Source organism: Megalops cyprinoides, chromosome 24 (assembly GCF_013368585.1).
Source record: "Megalops cyprinoides isolate fMegCyp1 chromosome 24, fMegCyp1.pri, whole genome shotgun sequence".
NCBI classification, from domain to species: domain Eukaryota; kingdom Metazoa; phylum Chordata; class Actinopteri; order Elopiformes; family Megalopidae; genus Megalops; species Megalops cyprinoides.
The window spans coordinates 4,200,203-4,213,793 of NC_050606.1; positions in this window are offsets into that span (position 1 = coordinate 4,200,203).

A 13,591-nucleotide genomic window follows, 5' to 3' on the forward strand; every position below is an offset into this window, starting at 1 on the left:
ATTCTCTTCATCTCTGGGAAAAGGTATTGGAATGAGAGAGAGAGAGAGAGAGAGAGAGAGAGAGAGAGAGAGAGAGAGAGAGAGAGAGAGAGAGAGAGAGAGAGAGAGAGAGAGAGAGCACAAATAGGCTACAAAGATTTAACTGCCTGTATTAGGCAAACTTAGCACTTACATCGGAGGGGTGTAGTGTCTGTTAGAGGAGCTTGGTGATTGTATGAAAGACGCATGGTGTTTGGGTAAGAAGGGCATGGCGTCTATTAAAATTCTGGGTTCAGATGATGGTTAGATTGCCAGAGAAAAGTTACCGCAGGGGCTATGAGAACCTTGTGGCATGGTGAGATCAGACAGACACTACTGTGAGCTGACAGAGGTGCTATGATCTGAGAGAGACACTGCACCATGAGCTGAAAGATGTACTCTCCCACTGTGAGCTCAAAGATGCTGTGAGCTGGGAGACGCCATGATATTAAGAGGACACCGTGAGCCCAGAGACCCTGTGAACTTTGAGGTGCGGAGGTCATTAGCTCCTCCCTACCTCAGGTGCTTACATAAAGAATGCAGATGTTTCGTAAGGTACATCAACTGTTTATTAAAGTACATTGGTGGTTATTCTCTTGTCTAATTCAACCCTCTTCTCTCTGGTAGAGAGGAATGTTCTCTCTGTGTAAATGAAATTATGTTCAATATGCTCTCCAACGAGTGAGTCATGATGTTAAAATGAATCTGTTCTCGTTCCCAATAAAGCAGAGAGTGAAAATAGCCCTTTTATGTAAACGCTGAATGATTATTATTTATTTAAAATGTCTGATTCAAATTTTAGGTCCTTATGTCCTTGTGTGGGCCAGGATAAAGGTATTTTGCAAAGGTCTTGTTGACATTTGAACAAAACAATATCCCACTGCCCTTCTCCCCAGTTGTATCGTTGCTAACTCTAAGAGAATGGGGCTACTTTAAAATATGCCTAAATGCAAACATCTTACCAGGAATATATTCTGAATGCATATTAAAATATCAGGCTTCCTCTATTGTTCACACTACTGAAAGATGAATGAGGTTTTTTTGTTTTTTTTTTAAATACGGGTTATTTTTTAAAAATAACTAATTTATTTATTTAATAAACTAACTCTAATTTGCTTCAGAACAGACCTGACCACAGCAACTACATCAACAACCAGAGAGCAGTGGACACAGCTGAGACACATGAATTACTTAATAAGATTATTATTTATATTATGCATCTACTCAGTGGTTATAAAACTTTGGAATATTGTGTTTTCAGTTCATATGAAAAGCCAAACCATTCAGGTTTTTTTTGTATACCAAGAGCATTTACATTTCATACTGCCACAATGGCCAGCAACCTACTATTTAAACTCATGGTTTAAAAACTAAGTAAAAGTAAAATGCAACATATGTCTCACTCATGAAAGTTTATACAACTTAGTGCAGCACTGAGTAACTGCATTGTGCTTTTTCTTTAATCAATTAGTGAACTGAACTTCGGTGAAAATGATTAGCGTGAACGTCATTCATAGCTCAAAGTTAATTAGCTTTTCTGTGCCTTAGAACAGTGGCTATGATTTAATTTAATTGCTTCCCCCTTATCAGCGTGACGAGAGGATTAGTCTGGTCTGTGCGTTTCGTACAAAGACTTTTTCAGGTGCTGTTGAGGTGTCAGCTGTAAGATTAATTATGACACATCAGGGCGAGATCAAACACACACATATGAAAATCAAAAATGCAAATATATGACACATCCTGTCAATATATGTTTCCGAGCAATGCAGCAGATGAACACACAGCTGAATCTGATGAATTTTACATGTGTGAATTTCAAAGACTGAGTTGGGTGTTTAAGAGTTTTGCTCACCTCCACAGCTTCTCATGAGCTCTGCACAAAACTGAAATGAATGTTACCATCAATTATTTAGAACAGGAATTAGCTGTCTTAATCTTTCTGTATGGTACAAAACTATTAAATGAGTCCATGCTCTATGCTATTTAATCCCAATTTGCATCACTGTGAACTACATAAAGTCAGTCCTGCTTATTATAATTATCATTAATACTATTACTAGTGTTGCTGCAGCTAATACTTTGAACACAACTAATAATTCAAATAAATTATCATTATCGCCATCATTAATAAAGTTTTACGGATCTCAAAGTGCCTTATTGTGGGGGGGGGGGGGGGGGGTGAATCACCTCAATGTGTATCACCCACCTGAGTGATACATGGATGAGATTTTTTTTTTAATAAGCAAATTAATTTTTACAGCACTATTCACCACCACAGCCAGCAGTGATAAAGAGCAACCCCCTACTGTATTCAAAACTGAGTCATGCAAAGAATATACTGGACTAAGGTTTTACCAATGTAACGCTCAGTGCCAGCTGAGTGTTGACCTATGGATATTTAAAAAAAAAAAAATCACATATTCCATATTCAGTGCTGTTGCTCACCTGCTTACTTATAACCCTGGGGAAACTGTCTTTCAGCAACAGAAACACAAAACCAAATATAAACCTCAGCGCTATACAACAGCAACTAATAACATTACTTAAGTCTCAGGAATAAATCACCAGCTGTCCAGTTTCCTTCACATTTTCACATCATATTCTCAGGTACCTTTGCCTTGGAGAACTTCGCAGGACTTTGCAGAGCTGAATGTGTAAGCAAAAATGAATGAGATGTTTCCCTTTGAAGGTACTTTTGTCTGAATGGTTACCGCTGCTGTAGATTTTAATTTCTGTTCATCATGACCCTCAATTAAATTCCACATTCCTGCATCTCACAGGTCACTCTTTAAACCAGTCTGGCAGTTAACCTTTCAATTTGCCAATAGGTGTATATAGGGCTCTCATTGGGAAGACGGCTGCACCTCTTTGGAAATTCAATTTGTCCTGTAAAGGTCAGATTCGTGGCGACGCTTTGTGGATAAAGTAGAGATTTAATTTAGTGTATGGGAGAGTTACATACAGCAGTGATAACGGTGAGCCAAACATCTTGTGCCAATCAATCATTTTTTCCCCTCATTACATTTTTTTTTCTGGTTTTTTCATCACCTTCACAGTTAAAGATAACTTTTACTGCACCTTTAAATGTTTTACAAAAGCCGAAAGCAGTTTCACCAGTTTGCAAGCAGAAGGCTCCAAAAAAAAAAAAAAAAAAAAAAAAAAAGGATCTGCACTGTGGTAAAAATAGTCCAGATGGAGTGACGGAACCATCATCAGCACATTTATTTTAAAATTAAGGGTACGCAGACAAAAACGTGTCACTGTGCGAAAAGTAAGAGCGCAAGAAAAAAAAGCATAAGTTTTTGTGCTGATCTTCGTCAGAGCTCCAGACAGCTGGCTAGATACATACAAATTAATAGCTCTGGAACTGAGAGGGACTTGAGGGGAACATTCTGCTTGTTAATAACCCATAGAAAATAACACAAGCAAATATTACTGAGATGGTATAAGTCCCAAATCATTCTCTCCATTTCACAATGGCAGTTAAAACAATCTTTTTTACACAATTGTGTAAAACATACCTTGTACGTGTTAAATTTTCTGGATCACGCTATTACAAGTAGTAATTTCCATTGCCCTCTTACGTAGAAGAAAAAGGTTAACCTGTCAGTTCAAGTTATGCCAACAGCAAGCAAAAAAAATTAGAGGCCTTATGTTATCAGCCTGCTGCAAATCTATGAGATAGTTAAACTGCACATGATAACATTACTGTAAGAGCAATTCTGACAAACTGTCTGAATTATGTCCCAAGACATATAACTATGACCAAGGGGAGAAAAGTTCTACTTTGCATTAAAACAAAATCATCAGGGAGTGGTACAGACAGTGGTAATTTCACCTTTCAAGTCTCTAGAATGCAAAGACTTCTGGTTAAGATTGCTATGGCAACATTCAAGTCACAGTTTTAAAATGGCTTAATGTCTCAGGTCAGAGACAACGATTTTGACCGGTGAAATGTCTGGCTTTTAGCAAACGGGTGTAATTTTTCAGGGCACATTGCTATGGTCATTTATTTGGTGATGTCTCTGACAAACATTCAACCACAGGGGCTGCCTATGAAATAGACTATGTGGGTGCTCATCACCGCTTCTGGTATGTCATGTTCCCTTTTTGGTCAAATGACTTTCACAGCTGTCGTTCCTGTAGTTATTTAAAGTTAGCTACAGACATGACAGGGGCCAGATTCTGCCTGCTCACCTGCTCTTTCAGGGTTTTCGTGTGCCCTAAAGGAATTGTGAGGAAGCCAATGCTTCTCACAAAAGAAGAAAGCAGATGGAACAAACAAAACAAATTTTCAGAAAAATGTATTTTTAAACACAAAGCAAAGAAATCCATCCTTGGCCACAAGCACCACAAACTGCTCACAAGAGTCATCCAGCAACACCCACACATCTGCATTTAATGCACCTTTAATTAGGCAGGTGTGGCCCATTAACCAATGGCTGGCTTCACAAGCACATCAGACAATTACACTGACAACTGGCAAACAATTAACAGATTTGGATGCAATTGATAAAATGTGATCTCCTATTGGTAGGTTTGAATTAGATAGAAGAAACATGCCCCTTGAACATTTAACATTTAAATCAAATCAACATAAACTAACAATTAACACACAAGCAGTTTCTCGGGGAGGTGAAGGCTCTTTTTTAGAGGAATACTCTCTGATTAGATCTGAAGTATCTGACTTTTCTGTTCCTGTTGTAAACTGGCATAATGAGAATATTAAAAGCACAGACAACATAATCTGTGCATAGAACATTCTGATCTTTTGGTCACAGTCTAGCAGAATCATTTGAGGAAAACAGTGGTACTCATTGTTTTTTTCAGTATTACAAATTTCTCAATATTACAATTATTATCATCAAAGAAAGTGAACTGTTTTATGGTTTACCACGGCAAGGAGCAAACAACGGAAGCACCTTGCAGCGAAGACTCCAGGGTGACATTGTTACAGGGCTGCATCAGGTGAAGCTGGGAATTAACGCCACTGTGTCTAATCAAAGGAGTGACATTCAGACAGGGATTTAACCGGACGCCAGTGATAGTGGTGTTTTGAAAAGAGGTGTAGGACTCAGGTCCTGATTACAGCAAACTCACAGAGGACGATATGCAGATACTGACTGTAGTAAATCTTACAACACATTAGTCCTCACAACTGTCTGTTTCTCACCTGTATTGAGATGCAGCACAGAGACACAGTCATTGCTGAGATTTCACGCGGGGAGGCAAAATCCCTGAGAGCGCATGGAGCTAAATTTCATCGTCAGTTAATTAAGTGCCAGCCTCCTCCCATTAAAGCAGCTTTCTATAAATAATAAGCCCTAGAAAGAGTTACAAAATAAACAATGCATATTCTGAAAGAGTCACAGGAATATCCACATTTCAACAGCACATGCAAAGAAAGGCTTAGTAATGATTGCTTTAGTATTCTAGGACATAATGCATTTGGTGTTTGTTCTATGCCAGTAACAAAAATAAAAAGAAAATTATGCAGATTGCTTGCCGGGGAGATTGTTGTTGTTGTTGAAAGTTAGGAATCAAACTTAATTAATTTTGTTGTATAAACAAATGTCTGTGCTGAGGAAAAGGAAATTATATATTTCACTTCATCTCTGCATTCAAATAACTACACTTTGCAAGCACCTTGGTTAAGAGCAGAATCTTTAAGTTAGAACGATGTTGACCAATAACTTGTTGATTGGACAGAATTTTTTTTTTTTCTTTTTCTAACTCCTGGGACAATTTGCAGTGATTTGGGAAGGAAGAACATCACCTGGAGTGACCCTGGCCAGAGATTGCCTTGACCACTCTGAGGTGGAACCCAATTTTGCAGATTGAAGTAAATAAGGGTGATCTAGTGAAAAAAGCACAGTGAAAGGAAAGTCAAAACAATAATTTTGCTCAATTGATTTTTAAAAAATTATATGTTTTGAATTGAATTTATGAATTTAGAGCAGTCACCCAATCCACACTTTCATTCCTGTCAATAATGACAGCCTCTGAGAGTAAAGAAACTTCACATGGATTCATGTACAACATATTATTTATATTTTTATTCATATCAGTTTTAAGGTGTGATGGTACCAATCAATAGAAGTGTTTATCCTCTGTATGAGTGAATGTATGTCCAGTTTCTGACACAAGAGCTTTATTGTATGAAGCTCAAACAAATTGCAAAGCGATCCTCTTTGTACATTTTAGAGGCACGCTTATAGTGCAACAATGGTGAAGTAAAACAAAGTTAGAATGGAACAAGTCAAATGACCACATTTGATGCAGCTCATTCCTACTGAAAAAAAATCATTTAATGGGGACAGTGATTGGCTGGACTCGGTGACATCATCATTAGTGGCCAGGCTTGTGTGTCATATTGCCATTCTGAGAGCACTTTCTTTAGTGTTTGCAGATTGCCCAGTGTGTTGTAGTCAACCACAGTCATTTTCAAACACTGAATAATGCAAATAGTTTCCCTGTGGGTGTCTTGGGGTTACAGAGATTCTCTGTGGATTTTTAGGATTTAATCAGCAGTTTTATTCAAAGGAAAACAAATTTAACTTCAGGGAGAAGGGGGATTGAATATATCCAAGCAATATTGATATTACCATTTACCCAAGAGTTTCTCTGAAATTCATTTGCGAAGGCACAAGTTGTGTTTGTGGGTGCAAAGAGGTTGGTGGGTGGAAGGAAAAAAAAAACCTTATGCTTTATTCATCACCAGCAAATCCTCTGAAATACCTCCCATATCAAAACATGTCCCATGAGTCACTGCTAGAGGTGATGTCATAGCAATGTAATAAAGCTGGAGACACTGGGGACCCAAGTTTACATAGAGTTGACGTTAGTTCTTTTCTCTGACAGCTATGGCTCTCCCACACTGTTCGGTATTTGGCGTTTGGTACTCAAAATGGCGGGCATGCATTAATTAATGTCATTCCGCCAACATATTTTAGGATGGCATCATTACAATTAAAAATTTCACATCTATTATGTAAATACTAAACTTTAAAATAATTGACCCATTAGCTGAAGTGTAAGACTTTAGCATATGAATATAAGATTTCAATTATGGCCTTGAAGTCAGGCCTCCCACATATAAAACTGTTCATCTCATACAGCCAAAAATCAGATCTGAAGCATTTAAGAAATAATTAGAAGGTCAGAACGCATGCGGAAAGACTAACTTGAGGGACGTGCTTATCGGCATCCGATGACCTAATGAGCTAATGTTGTTTTCAACAGGAGAAAATACTGATGAAATCACATTAGCGCCACGGTATATACATCAAATTAATTTCTTCTGCATTCTAAGCATTGTGTTTCTCAATGCTAATAAAATCGGTTTTTATAAATTTAGCGCTGTTCCTATGGGGAATGTGAAATGCGAGGTTTGCATCCACTGGGAGCTCTTTGGGATCTCTGCCTTGTGACTCGCAAAATGAAGTGTTGGCACACAGCGTGGCGGAGCTTTCTCATGAGGGTGGAGGATTCAGCGAGAGGCCCTCTCTGGTTAACACACTGTGGGGGGGGAATGGACTCACCCACTCACTGGATATACCCCTTTAGGGCTTGAACACCCCAGTTCAGAGACGGGACGTGGCCACCGAGACTGGACACACTCACTCAGCAAATGACCACGCCCATTTAACAATTGGACACACCCTTTCATTGACTGGGCTCTCTCATGCGATGTGACAGTGATCAGTGATGTGACATACCCACTGGACGCTCAGAAACTGGTGGGCACTGTATGCAATGCTCGACACACACATGATAAGCATGCTGATATCAAACATACACACAACACAACGCCGATACCAGCCACACATTGCACCTGCTGACGCTATTCACGCACAGGGCACATGCTGAAAAAGAGAGCAAGGTGCCACGGGCCTGCACAAGCTGCACAGAAGAGAGAAGTCATGAAGTTGCCAAACTGAAGAAAGTCAAGAAACAGGCTCAATTCCCTCAGGCTTGGAAGAACACCAGGGGGCGTCAGAGAGCACGAGAGTGAGTGTACTGTGGAAGGCACATCAAGGACATGTGTTTCAGCTCATTCTCAGTGAATAAATAGTCAACAAAAACCAAATTACCTTTATCACCTTTCAACACCTTTAATCTGATGAGCAAACATCAGTCAGGCCTCCTTTGTGCGAGCAATTAACTTAAGGCTGTTCTTTTTATTAGCTCTGTAAAAATGGTCTATCGCATCACCCCCAGACCATTTTATGAGGATGAACACACTCTGTGTTTGATTCCAGAAATGTATGTGTCTGTGTGAGTGTGTGTGTGTGTTCGAGAATGTATGTGTATGAGTGTGTGTGTACATGGATGATCGTGTATGCATGCTTCATGCAAGTTTGTGCAGACTTTGATTACTCTTGTTGGAGCATATTATTCAAAACCTTGGTTTAAGAGCACATGAAATAAAGGAACTGGAAGTGAACATTACAATCAGAAATATGTTCCAATGTTGTAGATTAAACAAAAAATAATTCAAACTAGATCAAATGTCTAATGACTAAATGTCTAATTGCTTTAGTTTGTACCAAAACAGAATGTGAACAAATTTGACAATTTAACACCTTTTGTATTTTCTGAACTGATGTTCGTGCAGCATTACTGAACTCATTTACAGTGAAAAAGACAGGGTGTGACAGCGTTGTGGTGGTAAGCCAGGTAAAGGCGAGTCCATCCCTTGAGCACTGGATAGGTCTGAGTTGCTGCTAAATGCACTGGTGATGTCTTCACCTGCTTACATCAGAGAATCACACAGTTAATTAAACATCCTGTCACTCCTTCATTTTTTGGTCTCTCTCCACCAAACAAAAGCATAATTACAGGCGTGATTGACGCAGTCATTACTGTACTGTTATACCCAACTTCCCTCTGGAGGAAATTGAATTTGAGTTGATTAAAACTGTAAAACTGAGAGACAGAGAGAGAGAGAGAGAGAGAACAGGCAGAGGGAGACAGAGAGAGACAGAGAGAGAGAGAGAGAGACAAAGAGAGAGAGAGAGAGACAGAGAGAGAGGGAGAAAGAGAGAGAGAGAGAAGGAGAGAGAGAGAGAGAGAGACAGAGAGAGAGAGAGAGAGACAAAGAGAGAGAGAGAGAGGGAGAGAGAGAGAGAGAGAGAGAGGGAGACAGAGAGAGAGGGAGAGAGAGAGAGGGAGAGAAAGAGAGGGAGAGAGAGAGAGAGAGAGAGACAGAGAGAGAGGGAGAGAGAGAGAGAGGGAGAGAGAGCAGGCAGAGAGAGACAGAGAGAGAGAGAGCAGGCAGAGAGAGAGGGAGAGAGAGAGAGAGAGAGAGAGAGAGAGAGAGAGCTGGCAGAGAGAGACAGAGAGAGAGGGAGATGCAGAGAGCTCTCAGAATGTGTTTCCGTACGATCACATTAACGTGAATTAGTTTCACAGAAGAGTGTGTGTTGTTTTGCCTGCTGTATAAGTAATACTCGGAACACTTGTACTCCTGTGTAATCACAATAGTTAACAATGTATATCACGTATGAACCCACCTTTCTGCATCAGCATAAGACAAGTGTACACATTCTCCCCCCGGGTTGCAGTGGAACATAAAGACACATACAATGATGCAATGTTTATTAAAGCTTAAAGTCAGCAAGATAAACACCAACACGTGCGGGGTCTGGGTTTATACAGAGGTGTACATTTCAGCAGGGATGAGGGCCACACAACCCTACCAATAATTAGGAACTGTTACATAACTAACACATATATATAACATATAGCCATTAGTGAAGTTAGCATAGCCAAATACAGCGTTAACCAATTCACTCTATTTCACTGTGATGTTGGGCAGCCAGGTGCAGGTTGAAACAGGGAAGACCAAAGGAGCAGAAGGACAGGTACAGGTGAGATGTTATGAAATGCTACTTACTATGAGGCAGAGATCTTTTTTGGTTGTGGTGGGGGGGGGGGGTGCGCAATGGTCAATGTGCCCCCACCAATGTCAAACTCAAGCCTATGCTCTTGGATTTCCAAGTGCATTTCAGTGTTAGAAGGGAGTGAGGCAGAGCACGGTTGATGTTTCGCCTCCACTGAAATACGCAGAGCCGGAAGAAAGGGAACCATGGAGTGAAACTCCTACTTCTGGCAAAGCATCAACACACGGCTAAAAAGTTGTTCGGTTGACAACAATCACAGTTTTTGCTACTCAAAGGTTTCATCAGGCTCAGCAAAACGCGAGGACAAAGTCACGATTTTATATCCCCGTTTGATCAATGGTGGGCGATGGAAGTCACCCAGCTGTAAAGTGAAAGGCATTGTGGGAAGGGGGGAAGTCCCTTCAGTCCACTAATGGAAAATTATTATGACCTAATAAAGCAGGGGAGCAATAATACATTTTATATTCCTAGTCTTTGTGCCATTTGGAGTGAATTTACCTGCCGAAACCACTGATGAATTTGTCGTCCAATAAAAAAAAAGATGTTTAAATGGACAAATGAATAAAATTAGCCTGCCACCAGGTTCTTTTAATAGCCGTGAGTCAGATAAAGTGAAATGAAGCTATGAGTGCTGATAAAAGATCTAATATAGCATATTGAGCTGTAAAGCATGATGACATCCCCCAAACCCCAGACCATATAAAGATATATTAACTGCTGTTATCTACTCTCCACGCCTTGTACACCAGTAAAACACCTTATATTCCTGCGATGTTTGCATGATCCTGTAAACTGAGGAATTACTTCCTGTCACTGGGCGATATTTCCCAGTAATGACCACCATGATTGTTTTTTCCAGGTGTCTTTTGAAACAAGCAGGCTTCTCCTCCTCACACTTACTGTAAGGATGTGTAAATAATTCCGCTGTGCGGCTGACCCCGCTGCCCTTTCTCAGACATGTGATCACATCCTGGGTGTGACAGTTCTGTCCGGGTCCCCTGTATGACCCCCGGGTACATTTCCATAGTACCCAGGGGCTTCCTCTGCCATGTCTACAGTATAGACACGGCAAATATATGGGTGGAAGTTAGGTAACTGCATTAATGACAAAGCAAGACAATGACTAACAAGATCACATGTTCAAATACCCAGGAGGGGCCACTGCTGTTTTACCACTGAGATAATACCTTACCTCACAATACTTAACCTGCTCATATTATCAATATACATATAAGCGTGTGTGTGTGTGTGTGTGGGTGGGTGAGGTATGTGGGTAATATGATATGTAACTGTGTCTGCTATGCAAAATAATGTCTATATATATATATATATATATATATATATATATTTATATTATTGTTACTATTATGCTAAAGGTCTGATCCAGGTGTATCCAGGAGGATTCCCTACTGAAGGTGCAGAAAATGGAAAATTTCATTCATTCTTTTTTTAAAGTATAAATTATTTTTCATAAAGTATTTCTGGAGTGTGTGACCTTCCTTTAAAACTCTGTCATTAACAAGATAGGCTTAATACAAAAATATATCTTCAATAAATTCAAGAGCACAAAAGTAGTTTGTTAGTGGTACAGTGTCCATGGCCGTTGAAACTATTTCAGGCGAATAGTGAATCATAACGAGTTCACAGAGTGGGACTTGACCACGTTCCTGCCGTTTGGTGATGTTCAGTCTAATTTGGCTGATTTTGGAAACACTGCTTTTGGTTATAATGAAATACCTTTTTAGAATATTCATCTCAGTAATGATTCAATAATGAATAATCATACTGAGAGTTCAGACCATAGAGTTAACTGTTGTTGGAAACCATGCAGAATGCAAAACTGAGGCAAATGCAACTTACTTTTATGTCATTATAAAGGTTACTGCATACTATGGATTCTAATGACATTTGTTTTTGAAAGGAAAAATACACAGCAATTACACCTGAGATGTTTTGCCAAACATTTCCATTGAATGAACCAGAGCCACCCTCACCTGAGACTTATTTGATTATAGTTCTCTTTTCTTCTGCATCATATATCTCCCAATTTAACTCTCTCCTTCTTTTTCCCGCAGATATTGAGGGCATCTTCAGGTAGACTCTGTGTCCAAACATTTGAGCTTCTCCCATTTCCTGCACTTCCAGGAAGTAAAAACGGTAGTAATTTTTCCAGCTCTGTGATTGACTCATAAAGAATGATGTTTTTTCCACAGAAATGAACACCAAAGGGATATTATAGATCACCTATATGATGTATCAAATGCAACATAGGCAATATAATTACCAGAAACAAGACACATACCGGTAAAACATTCAGAAATTCTGATGGAAAAAGTACATTTACATTTGGGAGACACTTTTATCCAAAGTGACTTACAAGTGAGGCAGAGTACATCACAAGCAGAATACTTTGCAGATAAAATGTACACAGACATCCACAATGCGCACGTGCGCACAAACACACACTCATTGAAAAATGAAGAATATGTTATGACTATGAAAAATACCCCTTCAGTCAGACTGAAAAAGACAGAAAAAGCTCCTTATACAGTAGGAGAAGGCAGTTTACTGTACTGAATAGTACATATAACGTCCTGGCCTTGACATATATCGATATCATAATGTGATTCCACAGGTGTGGCCCTCCTTAAACAATACTACTGTATACAGGTTTCTGCACTGCATCTATATTTTCTGAATAATGAAGAGATCTTTCAGAAACACAATAAACCGTTTTCATTTTGAAGGCTTGTTTTTTTCATAACCACTTCACATTTTAAGTGGTCTTTATAACCCTACTGTTATGTTTTCGCGAAGTACGTGTTTGTAACACACGTGCGCATAGAGTAATTGTATTTCAACATGAACTGCAACACAATTAGCCACTCCAGCGCGTCATTGTGATGTGATGTGGTGTTCTTCGTCTCCCTCTAGCGGTTGACCCGAGTAAAAAAAACTGTGCAGTTGACAAGCACGCAGCGCACCTACGATCAATCTCTTGTTCAGGGAGGAGAGGATAAAAATGACAGATATAGAGTGGTTTTTCTCGTCTTTAAATTCGCACCCATGATCGTCCCTCTTGACTTTATGATGGAAATATATGCAAAGTTCCTGCGTGTTTTGTTAGTATCGAACAGCTAAAACTTCCCTTGGTGCTTGAAATCACCGTATTTCAGACCTTAACTGATGCTGGTAATTTAATGGAGAAATAAGCAAATATCCAAGGAAATCCAATATTAACACACAATCTGGGGACAATAAGTGCCAAATCATTAATAACATTGACATTAAAGCTGTAGGCCTCCAGTTTCATTTATATCTGACTGATGTAAATGCATTATGATTTGCACAATGTGTGTGTGTGTGTGTGTTTCAAAATAAATATGTATTAGGCGAATTGTGGGATGGAAATCCGTGCAGCGAATGTGACATGGGAGGTAATACTAAACATTGAAGGCATTATTTTCTTCCTTCATCTGATGAACTAAACCACGGAGAATAACAAAGTGAAGCACCCTCCGTGTGCCCCGCAAAATAACGCAATCGTCAAGCTCGCTCTCGGCTTGACAACAGCCGCTGACAGGGGTCTCATTTATTCCAACAAACAACAGTAGTGCAAATTACTTTCCACGCAAAAAAAACCCACCCGGTATTCCGCGCTGCCGTTC